Source organism: Callorhinchus milii, unplaced genomic scaffold (genome assembly GCF_018977255.1).
Source record: "Callorhinchus milii isolate IMCB2004 unplaced genomic scaffold, IMCB_Cmil_1.0 Scaffold4, whole genome shotgun sequence".
In the NCBI taxonomy this organism is placed as follows: Eukaryota; Metazoa; Chordata; class Chondrichthyes; order Chimaeriformes; family Callorhinchidae; genus Callorhinchus; species Callorhinchus milii.
In genome coordinates this window covers 1889219-1910490 of record NW_024704745.1, presented here as the reverse complement: position 1 = coordinate 1910490, position 21272 = coordinate 1889219, and the positions used below count along the sequence as shown (strand labels likewise).

Below are 21272 nucleotides of genomic sequence, written 5' to 3'. Positions count from 1 at the left end.
TCACCATTAAATCAGTTCCGTTTCCTTCACCCACCTCTGCCTTACACAACTGCAGGTTAATTAATTATTCTACCAGAGGCACCAGTTTTAGTTCAATCGAAACTTGTACGGAGTTATTATAATAATAATCCTTGATTTTGATACAGCGCCTTATCTCGTCTTCGAGATGTCTCAAAGGGCTTCACAGAATATTCTGTAAAGTGTAGTGACTATATTTTGTGGGTGGAACGAGGCAGTCAATTACTCACAGCAATTTCCCACAAACAATCGTGGATTGAGTGACCAATTTATTATTTTTTTTGAAGGAATTATTACCCCCGGAAAAGCGATCCGGCAATTGACTAACAACCGGGTTTCTACTTACTGCTGGGTAAACAGAGGCACATGTGTGGAGCAAGGAAACTTGCCCAACGTTTCGCCCTGCCCGGGAATCAATCCCAGGTCTCTCGCTTGCGAAGCGAGTGCTCTAACCACAGTTACAACCACTAATTGAATTTGTATAGAGTCTTTTGCGTCGGGAGGACATCCCAAGGCGCTGGACACTCGTGGATTTTTTTTGGACCCGAACAAGGGGTTGGGATCAGGGGTGTAGGACAGGGAGGGTAGGGAGCAGGAGAGTGGCCAAGGGCGGGGTCGAAGAGGAGGGTCTTGAGATGTGCCTCGAAGGAGGCAAGGCAGAGAGCAAGGCGAAGGGTCTGTGGAATGGAGCTCCAAAGGGTGGACATTCCTGCATGTGTTTAACCTTTGGTCGATGCGAACTCCAAATAGATGCACACATCACAGTCCGTCAAAGGCCAGCAAAGCTGTCATTGCTGTGTGCACTTTGTTCCACAGCAGATTCAGTACGGATTTGGCAGAGTCACTTGTTTGCACTTGTTTACACCTACGCTCAATGATAACCGGCTGCAAAGTGTGGCTGTCCCATGACTGTCAATAACTAATGGCAAACAGGATATGCCACAAGGCAGTTGTACAGACAGGAATTGTCAGCCCAGGAGGCCGTTCAAACAAACCTATCTGAGCCGGGTTCCTACTTAACTGCTAGGTAAAACAGAGGCGCGTGTGTGGAGTAAGCAAACTTGCCCAACGTTTCGCCCGGCCCAGGAATCGAACCCGAGTCCTCTCGCTTGCAAAGCAAGCCCTGAGCTACAGGACTCCAACTCTTCTGCTAAACATTTCTGAACCTACAGTCTCTCGTCATCGAAGACCAGCAACTAAAGGAAATAATTTTTCTCTATTTATCCGGCGGTGCGCATTCAGAATCTTAAAACATTTCAACACCTCCAGCAGCCCCCACCCACCTCAACCGCCAGCTCCCACCCACTCTCCCGCCACCGCGCTTCAATCATTGTTCCGGCGCGGGAAAAAAAGCCCCAATTTAGCAGGTTATCATCCCAAAATCTGTTCTCTTCAATTCTGGGAATAGGTCTTGGGACGTCCTCCTGATGCGAAGGGCACTGCACAAATGTCATTTGTTGTTGTATTTTCGGACGTGAACGGGAATCTCACGAGCCAAGACGGAGAAGGACATCGAGTGACAAACAGCCACACACTGGCTTTACGTAAACAACCATCACCCAGCCTTCAACTGCAACTCAATCTGCCTGCTTCAGGATCAGTTCCACTCTCCCTTATGTCAGCTGTTATCAGCTGATCCACAGCCACGAGGAGCGGGTGGAAAGGGAGGGTTTGGGAAGGAGGGGGTGGGAGGATGAGCGAGAGAGAGGGAAGGAAAATGCAAACAAAAATAAGATTCATTCTTTTGTTAACGCAAAGGGTAGTGGAAATATAGAACTGTCTCCCCACCCATGAGGCTGTGCGTGCTGGATCCATTCAAACCTTCAAGACTGAGGTGGATAGATTTGTGTTAGGTCAGGGTATCAAGGGATATGGGGCAAAGGCAGGTAATTGGAGTTGAGGTACAGATCAGCCACGGTCTAAAAGAATGGCGGAACAGGCTTGATGGGCTGAATGGCCCACTCCTGTTCTATAGTCCTATATGTATATATATATATGTATAAAAATCTTCTTCTATACTAATAAAATGACAATACACTTCAAGAAGGATCTCAATAAGCGACTGACCTGTAGAGACATGGTTTTTACTCCACCGGAAAGATCTTAAACTGGGAGTGACATGGGCATATTTGTTTTCAGGTATCTCCTATTGTTCGTGAGCTATTTACAGTTTTGTATTTTTCGCTACAGTTACACCTGGTGGCTGCGGAGTCAAAGTGGGGCTGTGGCATCGTCACAGAGCACCTACGTACGCACGCACAAACTGCAGTTACACCTGGTGGCCGTGCCAGGCTGACTGTGGCGCTGTGGCATCCTGTGTCACAGAGCTCGCACGTAGCCCAGCGGGGTGAACAAAATAAAGAGCACAGACGAAGCTAAGCCATGGCAACATCAACAAAATTACATTTTTAAAGCGCCGAGTTCTGCCACTGAATCCTCTGGAAAGGATTCCTCCCACAGGAATTCTCCCAGATGAGAATAGATGAAGATGAGATGTCTGTCTGCGTGTCTGTCTGTGTATCAATCCACATTTCATATTGGATCCTTTGGTTGCAAGCGTAGCTGCAATAGGTACAGCTAGCACACACACATATATATATATACATATATACACACACACACACAGATGGGAAATTCTAGCATGATTTCTCATTGCAAATCCTTCGCAAACATTCAGATTGATTATTTTTTTGTTTGGTGAATTGATCCAAACTCACGTACATGCCAATTATGCACACGTTCAGCTGTATGATGTAAAAGTGGAATTGGGCTGCAATGTTACCTCAAATTGTCAGCTGCGCGCACATTGCATACAGTCAATTCAGCTTACAGCGATTTGAGACGTCTCGAAGACATGATAAGGTGCTATATCAAATGCAAGGATTATTATTATTATTATTACCAGATATATGATTTTACCAAGCAGCATGAGGTATTGATCCAGGTCAGTACACGGATGATAATAATAATTACCCTTACATTTGATATTTCGCTTGTCATGTCAGGAGGATGTCTCAAAGCGCATAGCCCGATACACAGTAAAGTGTGGTGACTGTGTGTTTGTAGTGAAAGAGAGAGACACAGAAAAAGTTAAGAGAGAAACACCATACATAATACACACAAACAGCAGTTGGTTAAATCCACATTCCCTCACACCATCTCTACCAGAATTCTCAGTCAAGGTTGACACTCTACGAAAGAGATGAGGCGCCTTTCATTAAGCCGCACAGCCAATAACTCGGCGTTGAGGAAACAGTAAGACAAGGAGACAAAGAAATGAGCATTTTCGACAGCAGGAAAACTCTTACCTGAATGACTGCGCTGAACCAGCAGGTGTTTCCGACGTTTTTTAGTCCCACCGGACAGTTATCTTGTCGTTTCCGGTCGTGCGGATTTAGTGAGTCGCTCCACACCTCCCCTTGGGTTCTCTTCAAACTGGCCTTGTTCTCCGCTATGCTGGCCTCCAGAACTCTTGAGGCCAACAAAAAAATACGTCAACAACAACTTGTATTTATGTATAGCCCATCATGCGGGGTAGCGTCCAGGAGCGCTTCAAAGTGGCAGAGTCTGACAACCGTAAAGTGTTGCAATTGAAACCCAAAAAGCACGTACCTAAAGCATGTAAAGCACGCACGTTTCAACCGTCAAATAATATTAGGAATTTAATTTTCTAGGGCTATTTCCTCTAGGTGCAGTCTAAAATTTCAGAACCCGCAAGGGTCAAATGTCAGATACTAACAATTATTATAATAATGCTTGCATTTGATATAGCACCTTATCACTTCTTCGAGACGTCTCAAAGCGCTTCACAGAATATGGTGTAAAGTGAATTGACTGTATATTTGTGGGTGAAACGCGGCAGCCAATTGCGCACAGCAGCGTCCCACAAACAGTCATGGATTGAGTGGCCAATTTATTATTATTTATTTTATTTTTTGAAGGAGGTATTACACCCGGAAAAACGATCCGCCAATCGACTTGCAACCGGGTTCCTATTTACTTCTGGGTAAACAGAGGAGTGTGGAGTAAGGAAACTTGCCCAACGTTTTGCCCTGTCAGGAATTGAACCCAGGTCTCTCACTTGCGAGGCGAGTGCTCTAACCACTAAGCTACAGGCATTCATGATACCTAGAATGAGCATTCCTGTTTCTGTTAAGTATACACTATATACACTCGCCTGACACTCCAGTACAGCACTGAGGGGAGTGACCCATCGATGAGATACTACACTGAGATCCTATCTGCCTATTCCCAGTGCCCTGGGATGTCTTTCAGACGTGAAGGGTGCTATAGATGTATGATTTGTTGTTGTTGTGTTTAAGTGGACATTAAAGAGCGCATGACACAACCGGAAAACGGGTTGCTCCCAGTGTCCTGGCCAACAATCCTGCAGATAAATTAGGCATTATCTTTGTGATTGTAGGACATGCTTCATGCAAAATAGCTGTAGTGTTTGCTACAAACACAGAGTCACTAGACTTCACAGCAATTACCTGTAAAGGGCTTACAATACAGGATCTGCATCAAATGCAAGAATCGCTATAATAATGTTCTCCCATCATTAAGGTGGAGTGAGGGGTGTGGGCGAAGGAGATTGGGAGGAGGAGAGATTTTAGGAAATATAAAATGGGCGAATCTTCCCTTCGATTCTCTCTGATTAAACAGGTTCTAGGCGCTACCGTTTTTGGATTAGAAAAGAAGATTCTGGAGAGTCCCCTGGAGAGGCTCGATGCAGTTCAATCAAAGAAATACAGCGACATATGCTCGGCTGTGGATGATCTCATCGGCTTTGGTTTCAAGTAACATTTGCGCTCAGCAAGTGACTGGAGATGCCAGGAGTATCCGCAGCCAATTACTCACGCTGTCTGTCAATAAATGCTGCTCGATGCAAGCAGTCATCAAGATACATCTCTCTACAGGCTCTCCCAAGGGGCACACACACAATCACAGATATATATTATATATATTATACACACATATAAATATATATAGAGAGAGAGAACGCTGTCAAGAAAACACAAAAACAAAGGTTGGCCTAAGTGCTCGGAGCAAGTGTTTCGGTCTTTCTATTAAAACTTTTCCGGGGGTAATACATTCCTTCAAAAATGAGGATAAATCAGAAATAGGTCACTCAATTCCTGACTGCTTGTGGGACACTGCTGTGCGCGATTGGCTGCCACGTTTCGCCCACAAACTATACAGTTCATTCACTTGAAAGCGCTTTGAGACGTCTCAAAGATGTGAAAAGGCGCTAGATCAAATGCAAGGATTATTATTGTTATTATTATTATAAAACAAAGTACTAAACGTTTGCAATGAGTGGCTGTGGTTCCACTTTACTCTGTCTACAAATTTGACAGCCTTGTCTAATAGATCCTTGCAGCAAGCAGTGGGTCTAAAATAAGCCCACGTGATTTGGAGAGGTAACTAACAGTAAATAAAACAAGCTGCGGCTACTGCGATCAAATACACTTTTACGACTCCAGCTCACAGGAGCATTAATTCCTTCGAAGGACTGGGTGGTAGCACCTGGCTCCGCTCATCAGTCAGCCCAGACACCCACATTGAAAACCAGCCCAGACTGAAAGGCTGAGTAAAAAAAAGGTAAAACACTGCAGATGCTGTAAAATCTGATATAAAACCAGAAGTCGCACTGATTTTAAATCTCACTATTAGGGTGGGTGTGGGGAGGGAAGGTTGTATTTTAGCAGGGCGAAACGTTGGGCAAGTTTCCTTACTCCGTAAGCCTCTGTTTACCCAGCAATAAGTAGGAACTCAGTTGTTAGTCGATTGGCGGACGGCTTTTCCGGGGGTAATAATTCCTTCAAAAAAAAATTGGTCACTCAATCCACCGGCTGCCGCGTTTCGCCCACAAAAATATACACTTTAATCTCTGAAGCGTTTTGAGATGTTTAAGAAAATGTGATAAGGCGCTATATGAAATGTAAAGATTGTTAAAAAAGAAAACTTGGTGAAGCTGCATAGGAAACAAAACACTTATCAGGGACTGAAGAGACAATGAGGTCAAAGCGGCATGGAAGAGCTATTTATAAAATGGGTGCCATTCACTTCATGGCTGTTTGTGGGACATCCCTGTGCACAAGTTAGCTGTCGTGGGTAGCCTACAAAATACAATCACTAAACTGCACAGTAAATCCTGTAAAATACTTCCAGCTGCCCTCCCGAGCTGAAATGCCCTACATCAAATGGAAGGATTATTATTATTATTATTAATAACTCACCAGCTCATTGGGAATAAGGTGCTAATCAGTATAATACAAATACACATTGACACCATCTACTTGCACTGGCGCAGAAAAGAATCAAATTAGCTAATTACAAGAATAGGCGTTCAAAGCTGTTCAGATGCTTTTGGAGTGGGTGAAAATATTATTCTGCTCCTGTTACTTATATCAAATGCAAGGATTACTATAATCAGAATCAGAGCGTTAAATTAAATTTAATTAAACGGCTGTTTGTGACTCATTGCCGTGCGAAACTGGCCGCCGGTTTCACTCGCAAAATACACACTCACTCCACTTCACAGTATATTCTGTGAAGCGCTTTGAGAAGTCTCAATAACGTAAGGCGCTATATCAAATGTAAGGATTATTATTATTCTCCCTTTGAGCAGGTCAACTGGCACCTGAAATAAACCCTTGATGCTGTTTTAGGGAGTAATCTCTTTCAGATGAAGGGTTAAGTCTTATATTAACTAAGTTTCACTTTCTCTTGTTTCTGTTTTGGTTTCACATTCCTCGTATTGGCCAGGGTTCTTTCGATTTCCCATACTGTACTGTCCGCACCTGCTCGTCTAATAGAGTTAGAAGCCAATTTACCACAATAATAATCCTTGCCTTTGGGGAATGTTTAACAATGCTCTTGTGTGTTGGTGGTGGGCCCAGCCCTATGCTGGAGCTCGACTGACTGCCCTCGGCAGTCGGGAAGGACCTTTGTGGGCAAAAGGCAGGAGAATATAATCCTCGTAAACAAAAACAGAAGTCGCTGGGAACACTCAGCAATCCACCCAATATAGTCATTCTATTTGATTCAGCGCCTCATCAGGTCTTCGAGACGTCTCAAAGCGCTTCACAGAATATAATAATAATAATCCTTGCAACAAAAACAGAAGCCGCCGGGAACACTCAGCAGGTCAGGCGGCATCTATGGAGAAAGGAAAGTGAGTCAACGTTTCGGGTCCACGACCCTTCGGCAGAACTGGGACATGTTGGGAGGGAGAGGCTTTTAAGGGCTAACAGACAGGGGAGAGGCAGAGCAAGGAAGACAAAGGAGAAAATGGGGTAGAGGACAAAGGGATGATGGGTTAAAGAGGTGTTAAAAACAAAGGGGGGGGGAATTACAACAAAACAGGCAGACCAGAACACCTGCTGAGTGTTCCTAGCGATTCCTGTTTTTGTTTCAGATTTCCAGCATCTGCAGTATTTTGCGTTTTGATAATAATCCTTGCAATCCTTATCACGTCTTCGAGACGTCTCAAAGCGCTTCGCAGAATAAACTGTGAAGCGAATTGACTGTATATTTTGTGGGCGAAACGCGGCAGCCAATTGCACACAGCAGCGTCCTACAGTGGTGGATTGAGTGACAATTTTTTTTTGGAAGGAATTATTATCCCGGGAAAAGCAATACGACCAGGTTCCTACTTACAGCTAGGTATACAGAGGCGTAAGGAGTAAGAAACTTTCCCAACGTTTCGCCTTGCCCAGATCCTCTCGCTTGCGAGGCGAGCGGAAGAACTACGAGTTACAGGACTCCACGTGGGACTGGACAGATAGCTCTTTCAAAGAATCGGCAGAGACATAAAGGGCCAACTGGCCTCTTTCTGAGCAGTATATTTCCATGGTTTTCCAGAAGCAGAAACCTTATGGATTCTGGTTTACAGACCCTCTCCGCCACCTCACCTGCTGATGGCTTGCTCCTCATCCGTGATGCCAGTCTCTCTGAAGGCTCTGTTGGATTCCTCTAAACTCAGGGCAATAGCTCTCTGCAGGTCATCCTTATCATCACCAGTCAGGTCAATGACATCTAAGAACAGCATAAAGAGTGTTTGCGTCAATAACAATTCAGCTTCAGATCAAAGGTAGTTGTTCGCGATAGCCCTAGGATAATTGGTGCACGTAAGTCAAAAACAGCTACTAAAAATCATAGAAAGTTACACAGAACACAGAAACAGACCATTCAGCCCTTTCTATCTGCACTAATGTTTCACTTCACATGAGCCACTTGTCTGATCCAAATCACAACAACAACTTGCACTTTTCAGCTGATAAAACTTTCACATAACAGAGATGTATTAAAATCCAGAACAAGGAAGTGTATGAGGGAGTTAAACCAAAGGCTTGGTCGAAAAGTAGGTTTCAAAGAGGGTTTTGAGAGGGAGACAAGAGGGATTGGGTGGAGGGGGGAAGAGAGTTCCAGAGAACTTAACTGGTGGCTGAAAGGTCAGCTGCCAATGCACAATGCAGCAGGTCCAAGTTTAGGTGGTAAAGTGAGGCTGGAGATGATTGCGAGGTAAGATGGTGAAGGGCACAGGGGGGATTTTAAAGAGGAACGTGAAGTCAATCCACTGAGAGACAGGCCACAAAAGCCGTCAGTGGAACTTGGCAAGAATAGAGTCGGCTTGATAGGCAACATGCAGTCTTAACTCAGGAGAAGATGCAAATTCTGGATGAGGGTGGGAAACGTTGAGTCTGGAGGTGATAAGAGCATCATCACAATGAGTGAGACAGGGCAGAGTCAAAAGACATTCCGGAAGTGGAGAAACAACAACAACTTGCATTTATACAGCTTCAGCTTCCCGGAGCGCTTATCAAGGAGGTCAATACAAAATTACATTTGTACAGCACCTTACATTCAGGAGGAGGTACCAAGGTGCTGGACAGTCAGGGATGGTTGTTGGGGGAGTATGAGTTTGGCAGAATGCACAGTCGAAGAGGAGGATCTTGAGACTTGCCTTGAAGGATGCAAGGGAGGGAGCGAGGTGAAGGGACTGTGGGATGGAGTTCCAAAGGGTGGAGGCGGAGAGGCCCGACTGCCAATGGTGGGGCAGGGTCAGGCCAGGCTGGAGACGTGGAGCTGGTCGAGGAGCAAGAATACTGCCCAGGGTCGCACATTAAGAAGGATTACTCAGAAGAGATACCTGAAGGCAACCAGACACCATGGAGCCATCAAGAATCATCACACTCAGGTCAATGGAAGAAATCAACCGGAAACCTTAACAGTTCAGCCTTCAGCTGACAAATGAAAGGATTACAATAGAATGTCAGAACGGAAAAATGGGCCTAAAGCTTAAACAGAGGTTTTTTTTTCTCTCGATCCTGGCAGCAGGAAGACAAACTGACAGAGAAACAGCAACACATCCCAACCTCCTTCTAGTCTAAGCCCCGCGAGTCATTTTGGACTAAAATTTAAACTGAATCGTGGAAGACTCTTCAATTCTGTCTGAATTTGAAAGCCATGACAAATCGGACTAAATTTAAGAATCGTGCACAATTTGGCGACAATTTAAATCTTAAAGCAAAATTATGTCGCCGGCTAAGGCTGGGTGGAATTTCAAGCCATTGATGCCCCACTCCCCGGGGGAAAAAAGAGCTTTTAAAAACGTTTTCGTCCGCCCCCAAAAAATGACCCCCAATATGGCTATTGTTTGTAAATCTTCATACATTTTTGTTTGGAGTCCAGTCTTCCTACGTTGCATTACTCACTTGTGTCAGCCTGGCTTCCCACGCTGATGTAACGGTCATTGCCAGTTTGTCCTGTGTGGTAGTAAGCTTCCTCCTGCTGTGGTGCTTTGGCATTCTTTTCGGTTAGGAAAGCGACAGCTTCCGCTAGATCCCCATTACTAGCCTGAGAAAACATCAGAAAGGTCAGCGTCATGTCTCTCTCTCTCTCCCTCACTCCCCACTCCCTCCTCCCAACGGCCCAATGAATAATAGTAATTGGATCACACAACTCTACCACAAAAGCTTGCATTTATATATAACTGGCTGTCTGCGTTTCGCCCATAAAATATGTTCTTTCAAAGAGCCGGCAAAGGCACGACGGGCCAAATGGCCTCCTTCTGTGCTGTAAGATTCTATACAACAACTTCCACTTATATAGCACCCTCTACGCAGGGTAGCGTCTCAGAGCGCTTCTGTGATTCTATAAAAGCAGAAAAACAGGTTCCAAATTAAGACAAATTTAATTGTTTCACACAATTTGTGCGATGTTCAAATTTTAAGATAAGGTTGGTCTTACAACCTGAGACTGAATGAAATTTCAGGTCTCAGATCGGCAGTTATAAGGTGCATTGGTCCTTTCTCTGATGGGGCTGTTATAATGCAACTATAATCCCTGTATTACCAGCTGTATAGACACAGCAAAGCAGTGAGCATTAGCTGTGCCCTCACTGCCCGAGAACGTGATAGCAGTCAGCAGTGGCTCCTGCAGCTAAGTCATTTAATAAAAACAGCCTACACTTCGATCTGAGTTTTTTTNAAATCAGTTGAATAATAAATAAAACAAAGGCAATGTAGAAATATCAAGGCATCAAGTTGTGAGCCACAAACCCCAACCACCCATTTACCTGTTATAATAATAATCATCCTTGCACTTGATATAGCGCCTTATCACGTCTTCGAGACGTCTCTAAGCGCTTCACAGAATGTACTGCAAAGTGAATTGACTGTATATTTTGTGGGCGAAAGGCAGCAGCCAATTGTGCACAGCAGAGTTGTGGATTGACAAAAAAATTATTATATATATTTTTTGAAGGCATTACTGGCCCCCAAAAAGCGATCCACCAATCGACTGACAACCGGGTTTCCGTTTACTGCTAGGTAAACAGAGGCGTGTGTGTGGAGTAAGGAAACTTGTCCAACATTTCGCCCCCTACCCGGGAATCGAACCCAGGTTCTTGTTTGCAAGGCGAGTGCTCTAACCACTGAGCTACAATGCAGCGTTCCCCCCTGCACTGCACTCAACTGTCAGCTCACAACATAAGTGCTTGACCCAGATCCAAGAATCCTACCAACTGAGCCAAACAGACACTTTGCCTGGAAGCAAAGAGGTATCTTTTACCCTCCCAGCAGTGAGTCCATGACCTCCACTAACTAACATCAGTCGAAGCCATTTGACGACCAGGGGCAGAACTGCTGGCACAAAGCTGCTTTCGACGACTCCCAGATCACATCACAGTCTGTCAAGGCAATCAGTAATATTCCAGGGCACTGGTAATGACGGTCCAGCCCGGCCTGGCTCATCAGCAGGACCTGGAAGGGCAGACCAGTCACTGGGGGCAGGGAGTCAGCTCCTGTTAACCCTGCAAGCCAGAGCCAAAGGGTGGTCCTATCTGGACAAGCAGCGGGAAAGCTTGGCCAGACAGAGATATCAATGGCAATCTATGCGGCTTTAGCTGGTTGGACTCCAACAGTTACCCCGACACACACTCTGGGGTTCCCCGCAAGCCTGGGCTCTTGCCAACCTGCGCCTAATACGTTCCGGAATTAGGTAAGCAGGATGCGTCCTTCCAGGGAGAGGGAGAGGAAGAGAGAGAGAGTGCGTATTCCATTCCAACAATCTATTTCTGGGATTTCCTTGTGTAGGTGGGATGTGTGGAATTCACAGATTGGTCTGGATACTCTCAAGCACAGTGATGGGTTTCTGCATGTGGCAGGCACCCGGCAGTCCAAAAAAAAACCCCAGCAAGCTGCCTGAAAAGCACACAATGTCTGACCCTCTAAACCCAGTTAACAACCTACAAATACAAAAACACTGTACGTCAGGATAAACAGCAATACGATCCAAACAGACCGAGGAGGCTCCCTTTATATAACTGTGCAGTCAGTACCTGTAAGGCTTGTTGCAATAATTGGATGTCATTGGTTCCTGTGACCTCTCTCAACTGGTTCAGTAGTGTCTGCTGGTGCTGGAGGATAGAAAGGAACGCAAGGGAAAGAGAGAAAATGCCATTAAACTGCAGACAAATGCCTTTACAAGCGAAGTGCGCAAACAATCAAAAGCCCCGGGGCCCGGAGGCATGGTGAACCCGATGAGGCAATCAAGCGGTACATTCCCGACAAATCAAAGCGATAAGGCAATAACCAGCTTTAGATCTACCCATCAAAACTGAGCCACGGCTGAGCCGAGCAACCTGATCTTCACTTGTTGCCTAGAAGAACCGACAAACAAAAAATTGTTGCCCATACCTCTGCCACTTAACCATAACATCTCACGACTAAAGTTGGCAAATAGTCCAGTGGGCACCGGAGCAGCCTATCCGTAGGAAGGAAGGAGGGAGAGGGGATACTGCCTGACAATATTATATCGATAATAATCCTTGTATTTGACATAGTGTCTTTCACATCTTCGAGACGTGTCAAGGTGAGTGGGGGTAAATAAAGCACAGTCAACGAGAAATCTTTAGGTGGGTTTTATTTGAGCAGAGGAAGAGCGCGAGGCAGAGGGACTTCAGAAAAGAGATCTAGGATGGGGGCAATACTGGGACAATACTGAACGACGGTCACACAGCCCCCCCAGCACAGAAGAAGGCCATTTGGCCCATCGCGCCTGTACCAGCTCTTTGAAAAGAATTATCCAATCAGTCCCACTGCCCCGCTCTCTCCTCATAGCCCTGCAAACTTGTCCTCCCCAAATAATTATTTACTTCTCTCTTAAAAGTTGTCGTCGAAGCATGGCGCATTAGAACATTCGTCGCTAATTCATCTCACTCTGCAAAGCACTTTGAGACGATTCTTTCCACAATGTTTAAACTTTATGCACTCTAGCCATAAAGGTTTTTTGTTTGAAAAGAAACGTATTCATCTCCAAGTCATCATTTCTTTCTTTAAACCGATTTCAGAGAAGCAGTTTTTCCCTGGGCTCTTATATTCCCTCCTCAACCTCATCCACATTCACCTGCAAATTCCAATCAATTGGCTACTCAGCTCATTGTGGGCTGCTGCATTTGCCTCCGCAACATTTACTTCATTTCAACAATAACTTGCATTTATCCCTCATGCAGGATTGCGTCCGAGAGCGCTTGACAGTAGCGAGGCAAGATGCTGAGCCGGGGGTGGGGGTGTGTGTGTGACCGTAGGCACGGTCGAAGACGAAGGTCTTCAGGCACGACCTGAAGACGGGGAAGAAAGGGGCAAGGAGGAGGGATAGAGGGAGAGTGTTCCAGAGTTTCAGGACTAGTGGTTGAAAGCCCGGCTGCCAATGGTGGAAGGGAGGGCACGAGGGACTTGCAGGAGGCTGGAGGAGCCAGTCCAGCGGAGGCAGCAGGTAGTGGGTTTCTAATTAATCTCATTTTGTAAAGCACTTTGAGATGTTTCTTTGATGTTTCTGTGCATTCCTCGCTACAAGTTGGCAACTGAGAAACGATGACCGATAAAGATTCCTTTGGAATCTCACTGATCCAGTTCATTTGCAAAATGGTGGGAGTCAGTGAGATGCAACTGTTTAAAACAGAGAGGAAATGAAGCTTGAGGTTAATGAGGTCTACTGAAACCTGATACGGTTTTGATTTGATAGAACAGCCCACCAGATTTTTTTTGTGTGTTGGACCAGTGTCTTCTTTCAGCAGATATAATATCACATGATGGTAATATTGCTAAACACATGTCTATCCACTTAAGTCACAACTTTCATCTGCAGACATGACCCGAGCAGATTAATCAGCAATCTTGTGGTACAAGACCTTGAGCAACAACATCGCCGCTTTTTACAAGTTATCACTGTATTTGCAATGCCTAACCCTTGATGGTGTCGAAAGGCGATAATAATTGTTGCATCTGGTAGTGCCTGCACCATCGAAAAACTCAAAAGGCTCCTCAGGGGATTTACCATCAAATGTAGTAACTGTGCATTTATAACCAAACATGGCTGTCAATTTGCACACAGCAAGGACTCATAAACAACAACGAAATTATCTGGAGGTGGTTGCCCAGGACAGGACACCAAGAGAAACTCCCTTCTCTTTTCGAATAAATAATAATAATCCTTGCATTTGATTTAGCGCATTGTCACGTCTTCAAGTCGTCCCAAAGCGCTTCACAGAATATACTGTAAAGTGAATTGACTGTATTTTTGTGGGCAAACTAGTGCCACAGACAGTCTGGTCTCGGCACTGCACTGCACTGAACCGTCAGTCTGAAACATGAGCTCAAAAAGTACCAATAAGGTACTTTAACCCACAGGATCTTAACTCAGAAGCAAAAATGCCTTCGATGAGGCCAAGCTGTCACAAGGCTTAACTAACTGCATTCCACGTTCACCGTTTCTTCAGCAAGTAACGTTAGAGACACCTGGTTCTATTCAGGGAAGGAGGGAATAAAGGAAGATACCTTCAGCTTTGCTCCGAGCACACAACACGTACAGGCGTTTGCTCAAACCTGGCGGTTTCAGGGCAGCAATCTACAGCAACACGAGGAAAGCTAAATCCTGCACAGCTTGTCAGCCAAGGACTCTGATACTCTGGAGATGTGGATTATGCTAGGAATACATAAAATACAGATTTCCTTTTTTCAAACAAGATTATCAACTCCTCGTGCAATTTAAATGACTTGAATAATCAAATCAGGACGGGAGCTCATAAGCCAACGCCAGGAGGAACTCCCATCTGTTCTCCAATGGTGTTGTGAGATCTTTCAGGATTGAACCAGCAACTGATTATGCAAATGGGACTTTGGTTTCGCCCACAGAATATAGAGTCAATTGATCTGACAGTATATTCTGTGAAGCACTTTTGAGACGTCTCGAAGACGTGATAAGGCGCTATATCAAATGCACGGATTATTATAACTCATCCGAGATATTATAACAGTATATTTCATACAGTGCCGGCACCATGGAAACAATTCAAAAGGCTCCTCAGGGGAATTACCATCAAATTTAGTAACTGTACATTTGTAAGCAAACATGGCCATCAGTTTGCACACAGCAAGGCCTCATAAACGACAATTCAATTACCTGGAGATTGTTGCCCAGGACAGGACACCCGGAGAAAACGCCTTCTCATTTCAAATAAATTATAATCATAAGCGTTGCATTTGATATAGCAATACAGAATACTGTAAACTGATTTGACTGCATATTTTGTGGGCGAAACACAGCAGCAAATTGCGCACCGTAAACAGTCGTAGATTCTCATTCTTCCAGAAAATTCACCCGACCATCTTCCCTTTGCAGCATTAAACTACTCTGTTTCTTCATTGAATCCAAAGTCCTGGCCTCCACCACCCTCTCTGGTAAGATGGTCCAGCTGTTAATTCCCTTCCGTGCGAAGGAAATACTTGCTGGTATCTGTCTTAAAATTTGCCCTTCACAATCCCGAACCTCTCGTCCTGCCATATTTGAAAGTTTGGTCTAGATTTAGAAACTAATTTAGCTTCTCATACACTTCTATTCACCTTTCAAGATTGAAAAAGTGTTTCCCCCTCAAAATATAGTCACTTGGCAGCCCCCTCAAGATGTGGTGGCCAGTACTGTACACAGTAATCTAGGCGAGAACTGGCAATCGATAGAACCAAAAGTTTAGGAGTAGCCGAAGGCACAGTCGAAGAGAACATAAGAACATAAGAAATGCGAGACGAAAAAAAAGGCCCAGGTCCATCTACTTTGCCTTCCACCTTCCTGGTGGTTGCATGCACATATGTCCCGAACTACTTATGTGCTATATCCTATAATGTTATTTCCTAAAAGAAAACTATGTAATCTGTGTGAGAAAAAACTCAACATTTCCTGCTTCAACCGTCTCCCTCGGGAGCCTGTTCCACAGGTTCACTATTCGCTCACTGAAATAGTGTTTGCGTAGATTGGTTCTGAATTTACTCCCTTCAATCGCAGGCCGTGGCCTCTGATTTTCCTATTCTGGACAAATTGAAGCAGCCCGACATGATCTATATTGCTTTGCCCCTTTAGAATCATAAAGACAGCAATCTTATTGCCTCTCAATCTTCTCTTTCGCAGTGTGAACATGTCCAATTCACTTAGAGTCGCTCCTCATAGTCCAGTCCCTCCGTTCCCTCAATCATTTTGGTTGCCCTCCTCTGTATCTTCTCGATTTCTCCATTATCCTTTTTGTACTGTGGCGACCAGAACTGTACACAGTATCTAAGTATGGTCTCACCAATGATTTATACAGTGGAGGGACTACCCCACTATTTCGGCTGCTATTGATCTTTTGATACATCCCAACATCTGGTTTGCTTTACTCACTGACACAGAGCATTGTTGGGAGAGCTTCAGTTTATTGTCAATCAGGGCCCCCAGGTCCTTTTCATTTTTCATACATATTATTTTCCTTCTGTTCAAATAATAATCCCTTCCAGGAATTTTTGCCCCCACGTGAAGTACTTTACATTTCTCCACATTGAAATTCATCTGCCACCGATCTGTCCAATTCCCAAGTATGTTCAAATCCTCCTGTAACCTATCTGTTCAGCCTCACAATCTACCGCCTCCGTTAGCTTGGTGTCACCTGAAAAATTAGCCATGTGCTTACGATTCTAGTTCCAGATCATTCATAAAAATATTAAATGAAGGAAGTCACAAAACAGACCCTTGAGGAATTCCATTGGTAACATTTTTCCAGTCTGATGATATTCCCTGTACCACCACCCTCTGAGTTCTTCTGGTCAACCAATTGTGTATTCATTGTAATATACCTCCACTGATTCCCGCTTTCTTTACTTTCAGTACCAGCCACTCAAGAGGAACTATATCAAAGGCCTTACTGAAATCCAGATGTATATCACAGCCTTACCAGCTCCCTTGTCACACCGTCAAAAGAAAAACAGTAGATTGGCAAAACCTTCCCTTCATAAACCCATATTGGCTTTTATTTATGATTTTATTTCTGTCCAGATGCTCCATGATATTATCCTTAATAAGAGTTTCCATAATTTTACCCACAATGGACGTCAAACTTACTGGGTCACTTTTGTTACCTTTCTTAGGAGTAACATCTGCCTTTCTGCAGTCCCCCCGGTACCTCTCCAGTATTCAGTGATTTTTTGAAAGATTTGTGCCGGCGTTACTGTGACTTCTTCCCTTAGTTTCTTAAGGATCCTCGGATGCAACTCATCCATCGGGAGATTTATTTATTTACCCTAAGTTTGCGCAGCTGTTTGGCAACCATGCTGGTAGTGATATGAATCGTGTTGCAACTTTTCTCTGCTTGAGTTCTCTTTCCAGCTTAGATAGGTTACCCGTCTCCTCCTCGGTAAAGACTGAAGCAAAAAAAATTATTTAGCACTATTGCAGCCTGTGCAGCATTATTTGTTAAGTTGTCTCCTGAAGCCACCTTAATGGTCCTATTCCATGGCTTGTTTTTCTTCTACTCCTAATGTAACTAAAACATTTTTTTGTTATTATCCCTCACGTCTCTTGCCATGCTCAATTCAAAGCTTTTCTTCGCCATTCTGATGCCTTTTTTGCAGAGGTGGCAAGCCTTCTGGTATTGGCATGGAAGAGGAAGATCTTTAGACAGGACTTGAAGGAGACAAGAGAGGGGGTGAGGCGGAAGGATTGCGAGGTGGAGGTCCAGAATGTGGGAGCAGTGATGCCGTATCGAAAAAAGGAAAAAAAATTAAAAATGGAGTGGGACTCAGGGGAAGTGGGACGAGTTGGGTAACTCTTTCAAAGAGAAGGTAAAATCTTCTGTACTCGTAGATCCTACGCTATAAGGATTCTATGGACACGGAAAGGGCAAAGTAGTGAGAATAACCATGTCCTTGCCCCACCCTACCTCTCCTGAGGCCTTACTTATCTACTCCGGCCTGTTTCATGCGCCCCGCAACCTCTGTCCCACCATTGGCAAGCGAGCTTTCACCCACCGCTCTCTGTAACACTCTCTCCAAATCCATCTGCCTCACACTCTTCGTTCGAAGCCCGTTTAGAGAACGAGCTGTTTGGCAATCTGTTTTGTAGCACTCTGCTCAGGCTCCAGCCCCATTTCTGTGAAGAATTTCTAAACATTTTCCCATGTGAAAGATTGTACGTGAAAGATCCTCTCATTCGCCTAACAATTCCTTCACGGCCTGACACCTCCCAACCTTTTCGACCTCTTCTCTCTCCGCTGCACTACCCGCTGCCTCTGCTCGGCCGGCTCTGTCCTTCTCTGTCCCTCGTCCCCTCCGCTCCACCATCGGCGGCTGCACTTTCAGCCACTACGCCCCAAAGCTTTGGAACTATCTCCTCAATCTTGCCCCCTCCTTCCCTTCTTTTAGATCAAGGCCTTCCTTTTCGACCATGCTTAAGGTCAGCTCCCGCGGCTCGGCATTGTGCTCTGCCACTGGGGGTGGGGGAGGTGACCATAGGCACTTTCAAATAGGAAGGTCTTCCGGCGAGAATGGGAAAAGAAAGGGCAAGCCAGAGGGAAACAGTGTTCCAGAGTTTCGGGGAATAAACTTCTTTGCTGTAAACTTCTATACCTATAATACATTTTAATGGGAACTCAAGGGGCTCAGGTTACACTATACCATGGACAACAAACCTGAACTTGCACAGAAAGGAGAGAAAATATCAGAACCGTCGGGACTTAATCTGCGGAGTCGCAATGAGAAATATTGTAACGTGACTCGGCTCCATTAAACACTTTGATGCATAATCCTGGTGGACAGGAAAGATCCCATGGCAATATTGTGTTCAGGAAAAGAAGGAAGTTTCTTTCTGTGTCCACACCCACATTCCTCCAATTGGTCATTTACTTCATGGCTGTTTGTGGGATTTTGCTGTGAGCAAATTGGTTGCAACATTTGTCGACAAATACACAGTCACTGCACCCTTGTAAATCTCCATTGCACCTTCTCCAGTACCTCTATATACCTATAAACATGGGAACCAGAACTGTACACAGTACTCCAAGTGCGATCTAACTAAGGTTTGATATAAGTTTACCATAACTTCCCTGCTTTTCATTTCTATCCCTCTAGAAATGAACCCTAATGCTTGGTTTGCTTTTTTTTAATGGCCTTATTAACCTGCGTCGCTACTTTTAGCAATTTGTGTATCTGTACCCCTAGGTCCCTTTGCTCCTCCACCCCATTTAGAATCTTATTTTCCCGGCAGTATGTGACCTCTTTATTCCTCCTATCAAAATGTACCACCTCACACTTATCTCTATTGAAATTAATTTGCTAATTAAATGCCCATTCAGCAAGTTTATTAATGCTTTGTAATTTGTTGCAGTCCTCCTCTGTATTAACTACACCCCCTCCCCCCGCTGCCCCCCCCAACAATTCGGTGTCGTCCGCAAATTTTGAAATTGCACTTTCGATCCCCAAATCCAAATCTTTAATAAATTGTGAACGGTGGGTCCCAATACCGATCCTTGTGGAACATCAATTCCAGACTTCTCTGCCAGTCTGAGCAGCCACCCTTCATCCCTGCTCTCTGTTTTCTGTTTTGCAGCCAGCTAGCTCTTGCTTTCCCCCGGCTCCACACGCTCTGACCTTATTCATTAGTCTAATAGCGGTACCTTAGCGAACACCTTTTGGAAATTCAAACATATCACATCTATGCATTACCCTTGTCTACTCTTTCCGTTGCCTCTTCAAAGAATTCAATGAGGTTGGTCAAGCACGACCTTCTTGAAATCCGTGCTGACTGTTCTTTATTATATTCTCGGTTTCTCGATGTTTTTCTATTACCTCTTTCAGTAAGGATTCCATTATCTTTCCAACCCCCGATGTCAAGCTGACAGGTCTATAGTTCCCTGGGCTTGTTCTATCTCCCCTTTTAAACATAGGCAATTAACGTAGCGATTGTCTGCCGTGTTTCGCCCACAAAATACTCAGTCAATTCACTTTACAGTATATTCTGTGAAGCGCTTTGAGACGTCTCGAAGACGTGATAAGGCGCTATGCTGAATGCAATGATTATTATCATCATCATTCATACCGGTAATCCCGTATGTGAATTTCTCAAATTAGACACTGATGTCATTTGTCAGTTATTTCTTTAATACAATTTTGACATTGATGGCACAGCCTGGGGTGTTGTGGGGAGGGGGGGGGAAGGTGATCAGAAGTGGGGGTCAAACAGGTATATTTTGAGATAATTATAATAAATAACAATAATAATCCTTGCATTTGATACAGCACCTTATCACGTCTTTCGACGTCTCAAAGCGCTTCACAGAATATACTGTAAAGTGAATTGACTGTCTATTTTGTGGTTGAAACACGGCAGCCAATTGCGCACAGCAGCGTCCCCACAAATAGTCGTGATGTGCCTTGAAATTAGTTTATGTTGAGCATAAATGCGTTATATGATAAATGAATTATGGAAGTGTGTGGTGAGGGGAAGAATCGTGTATACGTACATATTGCGGTATCACCATAAAACCATAAGACTTAGGAGCAGGAGCAGGCCATTCGGCCCCTCGAGCCTGCCCCGCCATTTAATAAGATCATGGCTGATATTCTAACCTAATTCCATTCACCCGCCCTATCCCCATATCGCTGAATCCCTCTATCTTTTAGATATCTATCAACCTCAGTCTTGAATATGTTCAAGGACTGAGCATCCACAGCCTTCTGGGGTAGAGAATTCCACAGATTCACTACCCTCTGAGTGAAGAAACGTTTCCTCAACTCAGTTCGAAAAAGGCTGACCCTTAATCTTGAGACTATGTGACCCCTAGTTTTATACAATACAGTAAAATCCATATGTGAGGCATATAACTGCCGACGAGCAAAATACCTGCTCGCAAGTAGGAAGTGCAAAACGATGATCAGACTGATAATCTACCACCACGAACATGCTCTGGAATGCCATTCAAGGGTGTGCTCCGTCAATCAAACGAACTGCAAGGCCATCATGTCATCTCTGTTCCTGCCATACTGAGGGGAGTCGAGTCATTCCGAACGTTGATGCAAATCGTCATCTGCGAAGGTCGCGTGTTCGTGTCATTAGAATCCTTGCGTTGAATGTCGTACCTTGTTACTTTGTCAACGTCTCCGTAGGCGTCACAGGGTTTGCTGTGCAGTGTCACGAGTGTGCGACGCGAGTGCAAACCCGGAGCCAGTTCCCAGTGAACCAGGTCAGTCAGGAAGTGCATGGTCAATCTTACCTGATAGGTTGTTAGCCGGGACATCGGGAGAAACTCCCGTTCTCCGTTGAGATGAGTATCACGAGACCTTCAACAGTCATCTGCACAGGCAGATACGATCTCATCTGCAGGACTGCAGCCCGGACACCAAGCTCAAAGTCCCGATGCGGGGCTTGAGATAATCTCGACGTCTCAAAGC

The 21272-nt window shown here is 44.7% G+C and overlaps 1 protein-coding gene across 2 annotated transcripts in view; it reads right to left on the bottom strand.

Annotated features, from left to right (window-relative positions):
* Positions 1 to 11944, bottom strand: part of usp25 (ubiquitin specific peptidase 25) — a 64445-nt gene extending 52501 nt beyond the window's left edge. For both annotated transcript variants that reach the window (XM_042333915.1, XM_042333916.1), the window contains exons 1-4: positions 11867 to 11944; positions 9741 to 9882; positions 7938 to 8061; positions 3327 to 3489 (exon numbers count right to left, since the gene is read on the bottom strand). The gene's annotated coding sequence lies outside the window, so the exon portion shown is untranslated. The remainder of the gene's footprint in view (positions 1 to 3326; positions 3490 to 7937; positions 8062 to 9740; positions 9883 to 11866) is intronic.
* Positions 11945 to 21272: the final 9328 nt, after the last annotated feature.